Source organism: Cucumis sativus, chromosome 1 (genome assembly GCF_000004075.3).
Source record: "Cucumis sativus cultivar 9930 chromosome 1, Cucumber_9930_V3, whole genome shotgun sequence".
In the NCBI taxonomy this organism is placed as follows: domain Eukaryota; kingdom Viridiplantae; phylum Streptophyta; class Magnoliopsida; order Cucurbitales; family Cucurbitaceae; genus Cucumis; species Cucumis sativus.
Genome location: NC_026655.2, coordinates 17558441 through 17564757, shown reverse-complemented (window position 1 = coordinate 17564757; position 6317 = coordinate 17558441). Strand labels below are relative to the sequence as shown.

At 32.5% G+C, this 6317-nt stretch overlaps 1 long non-coding RNA gene across 2 annotated transcripts; it reads right to left on the bottom strand.

Moving 5' to 3' along the window:
- Positions 1–1533: 1533 nt before the first annotated feature.
- Positions 1534–4907, bottom strand: LOC116403169. Of its 2 annotated transcripts, none has more exons than XR_004215773.1 (4): positions 4493–4907; positions 3036–3698; positions 2014–2254; positions 1534–1889 (listed from the first exon to the last, which is right to left on the bottom strand). It is a non-coding gene; the product is annotated as an uncharacterized LOC116403169 (long non-coding RNA). The 2 variants fall into 2 exon arrangements; XR_004215774.1 differs by having other exon boundaries at positions 3036–3103; positions 4493–4898.
- Positions 4908–6317: the final 1410 nt, after the last annotated feature.

The following is a 6317-nucleotide window of genomic DNA, read 5'->3' as shown; positions in this document are numbered from 1 at the left end:
ATTATTTGTATAAAAATATCAAAGTAACAAATATATGCATGCTAGGGATTAAAAATAAGCTACACACAAATGACTCAATATTTGCCCCAATACGCTTTATGGGATTTATTTTAAATAGTTTTTGGTTTGGTTATATTTATGTAAGTTTATCCTTAAATATATATATTAAATATAAATATTTACTCAACTTTTCTCTCTTCATTTAATTTTAATCCCCTACAATTATCTTTTTTTTTTCTTTTCTCCAATAAATAATAAAAGCAACCAATAATTATTCCATAAAACCACAACAGTGATTAAATGTTAAGTTTTATAAATATAATCAAATCAAATCGGCCCTGAAGCCAAACGTTTTCTTTTAAAAAGATTCATGTTTGCCCTTTCTTTTTATCTTCTTTCTTCTCTTCTTCTTCACCAATTTATCTTTTTTCTTTATATTGTCTTTCTTATCTTCTTCTACAATATTTTTTTTACATTTTTTTTCAAATCATAATTTGGGTTTTCAATCAATCATAAATCTTGTATTTTTTTCAAATTGTTATTTGGTTCAATATTGTGTGTCAACTATAAAGGATCTTGAAAACAAATCCTTGGGATTTTGGTACGATTGTGTTGCATAAAATCTTGAAAAAAAATCATTTAGCTTTAGGTAGCCCTATGAAAATTATCGTGTACCAAATAATCTTGAAAAAAATCATTTAGATTTGGGTAGCCAAATCTAAACAATCGTGTAACCAAATATAAATGATCATTCATGTACCACACATCTTGAAAAAAATCATTTAAATTTGTGTGTCAAATCTAAACGATTGTGTACCAAGAATCTTGAAAAAAAATCTTTTAGATTTGGATAAGCTAAATCTAAGCGATCGTGTATCAAATATATTACACCCATGAGTGGCCAATGATCACATTTTAACTGGAACATTTTTGGTATTTTTCATTGTATACCTATGTACTTTTTTTGTTTTTGAAATTGTTCGATACAGTATAAATATTTGTTTCATTTGTTATATTTTTTTACAAAAGAACCCTTGATTAAACCCATAGATTGTCACACCCCGCCCCAAAACCACTTCTTGCGATTTAGGGAAGGTGTACTGCCAATACACTCAATGTGTATCTCGCCATGAGATAGTATGCGCTAAACACATAGTGAGTGGAAAAATACTTTTACTATCACTTAACATACCTCAAATGTAACTTTGATAAACACAACATAACATAAAAGTAGCACACTTTTTCTTTATTGACTTAGCATCTTACAATCTATTTACAGTACATGCTCTCCTTACAACAAAGTTAAAACATAAAATTAAAATACTCTAACACCTCTCTTTAGCGGATTGGCTTAGCATCAGCAAGCTTAGCACTCGAGAAAGCACAATCTTGTACCTAGAAGTGTGAAAAATCATTTGAAAGTTGAAGTCAAAAGGACCTAGTGTGACAATTTTGTAAAATATGCTTTTGAAATATTTAATCTTTAAAATTTACCTCATAAATAATTTAACAAATAGAACACATAACATAGAATTTCTAAACCTTTCACTTTGATAAACTCCTTTTGTCATTAAATAACTCTTGTATCTTTAAATATCTCTTTTTCTTTCTAAAACAAATCTCTGTTAAATTTGTACTCTGAAACTCAATCACAATAGTAACTAGCTCGATCTACCGTGCCTGATCTAATAATCTCGGTTACGATAGTAGATCTCTGTTCATATTGTCCTACCTGAACTCGGTAGATGGATCGTTGGTAGAGATGTCCAAGAGGACATAAACAGAATATTTCCCCCTGCATATCTTCATAATACGTCGTTGGATGGTGGGTAAAGATGTCAAAGAGATGATTGTTTTTCAAGTTCCCCCACACACCTGCTCTTGCACCTCTGTAGGTTCAATCAAATTGTCAAAACGCAACGAAGTCAAACTTCTATACCCTATTAGTGTTGCATTCAACTTTGTTATATTATAGGAATGTAAAAAACTAATAATGGCATAACCAACACGCACCTTATGTAATAACCACCTTCTGGGTCATTGTTAACATCATAAAACAATCCACGAAAATAGACAAAGATAGAGCAAGGAGTTTCAAGGGGGATTAGGTGGGTTTTCATTTTCTGGGGAGGACAATATGGAGGAACAATGATAGACCCTCATTCAAGCAAACATGGTTCCTTTGTCCAAAAGTTTGAACCAAAGTTGCACGTTGGAGCAAGGGAAGAATTCCACGGCCAATAGTCTTCTCTTCCTACACAATACAACAAGCAAGATTCAAGAGCAAGGATCATTGCATTTTTCTCTTAGCCACGACAAAGGATGATAATTCACATACTTGAACAAAAATCTAATCTAAACACTATTAATTTCATGGCTCAAATATTGGATCACCACTAAATCAACAAGTTTAATTAGTTAAATAATATATATAACCATTTATACAAATTCTTAATGCACTTATTTGATGGATTTGAAAATGAGCACAAACCCAAAAATGAGCACAAATCCTGATAGTTTTAGCCCAATCTCTGTTCATTTGCAAATTTATCATTAATGCCGTTACAAAAACAATTCATATAAGAAACAAAATGATTAGAAAAAATCACGTAGCTTCTCTCTTTTATGCATGAGCATTGCTAAGTGTAGACGTAGAAAACCTAACAAAATATGCAACACATAATCTCTAAGAAACCTAGGGCTCACATAACTACACACTAAACTAAGTGAATGAGTTGATGACCATAATGAAACTCCAAGTATCGAGGCAAAGATGAGAAGCAAAAATACTAGATTAACATCGTAATTACATAATGATTAATGACTAAAGCCCGATTCACCATATTCAACCCCTAAAACTAACAACACTCTGTCCTAATCATTCTAAATACCAAAAAACAAACAAAATAAACCAATAAGATTGTAATAGCCAAGTAGCTTAACCCTAAACCAACAACTAAATATTTCAAATGTGAAACCGATCCACTAAACAAAATAAAAAAACAATATATCCATAAGAGAAAATTTAAACTCACTCTTGCGGTCAATCGTTTTGAAGGAAACCATATCTACCCAAAATTATTAATTCACCTTTCTGCCCTCACTGTAAAACAATTCAAAATGTGAAAAACAAAATAACTAGTCGATCAAATAATCAAAGAAGCAAAAGAACTCCAATCAACAAAAATCCTAAAGTTCGCGTAGTAAATTGAGAAAAGTCGTACAAGATGTAGAAAAGTTGTACAAGATAAACTTGTAAGAAGATCGAATAAGTATTCATCCACTAGCTTGATATTAATCCCTCGAACCTAAGTTATGTAACAAAATACATGAACAATAAATTCATCCTACATATTAAAAATTGTTAGTCACGTTGAATGGAACAAACCAAGATTTTAGAATCAAGCAAAGCTTTTCCCATAGCAATAGTTAGTACTCTTTCCTTGTACAAAACAAAAAGTTAATCTTCATGGACTGAAAAGAAGGTCCATATTATGTTTATCTTCCATACTTTGAATAATTATAGAAAGTGTGGAGTACTTATCAAATCTGCAATCCCCAGAAATCCAACCTCATTTTTCCCTTCAAATATGAGTACTTATCAAATCTGCAATCTCCAGAAACCCAACCTCATTTTTCCCTTCAAATATGTTCTTCAATTTTTGGTCGCAAACTATGACTTCCTTGTTGCTTGGTTTCTAAAAGAATAAATAATATAATTTAAAAGAAAAACAAATAAACAAAACAAACTGACACGACTCAGGGCTTCTGTAGTTCAAATCACTAATTTTACATCAAATATCATAACCAAGTTATGTTCTTTTATGAAACACAAGTTGTAATTAGCCAAAGAAAGAACAAGTTCAATGCAGTTCATGTAAGGGAACTCATGGAACTGAAGTAGATATCACCAATTTAAATTTTAGAAAATGTATATCTTATCCAAATAGAAGGTGTTTATCTTCATAAAAAATATGACTCGAATGGATGGATTCAATCTATGAAGCAATTGAAAATTTGAAAAACAAACATATGTTTTTCTAGAACTGTTCCAAGTCATTGAAAACAAGTGTACAAATAAGAAAATAATTAACTAGGAAACCGAGAATAGAAAAAGCTCTTGAAAAATCTTAAAAGCCTCAAACCCAACAACAAGGATATCAATTAATCTAATAACATTACTAACCACATGCCACATGCTCTTCAAAAAATTCAAAGTATGGGAGTATAAATGATGTTTCCAATTAGCAGTGAAGAAAGAAAATTAGAAAAACTATAGCTTTCCAAAATCGATATATCCTTACACACAATGTAATCTTAAGAAAACATATAGCAAAGTACTCTTGAAAAAAAATACAATTCAATTATAGGAATACATTAACCTTGGTTTCACACACAATAACAATATACTAATCTGTATCAATATCTTATACAATCAAGCAAAATGTTGGAGGCTTTGAAATCTTGATAAATAAACTAAAGTTAAACTTACTTAGGGTGAGCTGCAACAAACGGAGCACTTACGACGAGTTTGGTGAGCAAGGGAGTGGCGGCCTCCAACGACGTTCAGATGGTAGCAGATAGCAGTGGTGTTCGGCGATGTTCAGATGGTAGCAAGTAGCAGCGGCGTTAGAATGGTGGGTTGCGAGAAGAGGAAGAGAGAAATGGGGAGGGTAGCGGCGTCGTTTGGATGGTGGGTTGCGAGAAGTGGAAGAGGGAAATCAAAAGGGTAGCAGCGACGTTCAGATGGTAGGTTGTGAGAAGAGGAAGAGGGAAATCAGAAGGGTAGCGGTTGAGTTGCGTTCTGTGGGAAGAGGAAGAGGCAAATTGAGGGGAAGTGTTGTATGGGAGAGAGAAAGGTGGGAGGGAAATGTTGGAGGGAAAAAGTAAAAAAGAAAGGAGGAAGAATAAAAAATAAATTATGTTTTTAAAAAAAACCATAAAAAAATGAAATTATGTTTATTTAAAAAAAAACGTATGCTCATGTTATTTTCGTTGTCATAGGTATAAATTTTGCGTCGTCATAAATGCATATAAAAATTTAGGGTCTTTCGTCATGTAAATTACGTCGGCATAGATATGTCTAAAAAAAGTGGGATCTTTCGTCACATAAATTACGTTGATAAATGTTTAAAATATCTGTCCACACACAATACGTGACCATAAACTAAAATAAACGTTAGTAGAAATCCAACTAAAAAATTAAAAGAGGGAAATAAAAAGTATTTTTATTACCTCAAATCTCTCAATCATGCTCATAAAACTAGGTTAACTAGGTTCAAGAACTGATTACGATATCCAGGTAGGAGGTGTTCCATAAATCGTCAACTTAAGAACCTCATACCTTGATCATCTTATCTGACTTGTTGACAATATTGAACCAGGTGAGCCTCTTGTAACCAGTTTTACAAGATATCGACCTATTTCTATGAAAATTTTAGAAAGATATGTTAACCTAAGTCGACATGCATTTTATCTTCGTTATAGATTTTAAAAGTCCACTTGATTTTATAATTCTTATAAAACAAAAGACAAACCTATAAAATTCAAATAACAACATTATATAAAGAAATTAATTTATTTAACTTTTAATTAAACATATTGAACTAAATTAAATAAATTAATAACTAATAAATTCTAATAAATCATATTTAATAAAAATTAATTTAATTAATTTTCATATTAATTAAATAACATTCATACTATAACATTTATAACATACTTCAACAACATTTTAACCTATGGTGGAATTTTAAATTTGTATGACATTCAAAATGCACCACCAAATTTTACGTAAAAACACTCTAAAATGAATTGATTTTGGCCTCTAAATTAAGCCAAGTACTAAATTATTATATTGATAAATGGATGAAGTATGTTAGAACTCCCGAAAAACTCGAACCCGCATAAAAACCCTTAAAAAATGCACTGATCCGGCCCAAAAAGCTTTGAACGGGCCCAATAACCCAACAATTAGGCTTGAACCGGCCCAAAAACACACCAGACGCGCGTGGGTCAGAAGAACCGGGTCTGGCGGGCGGACGGACGTGGAGCGAACCAGTAAAAATGCGTGGGCCGCGAGAAATGGACCAGGTCAGACGCGGGCGGGCACGAGTTGGAGCGGGTGAGACGTGTGGCCGCGCAACATCGCACCACGTGGCAGCTCCTAGGCGCGCGCAAGGGACGGGTCGCCAGTCGGGTATCGGGTCAGGTCTACAGGTCTGAAGATCCTTATCAGGTCTGTTCTCTCCTCTTTTCTTAAAAAAAATATATTTTCTCCTAACGTTGATGAAATTACATCCTAATTTCAACTCTAA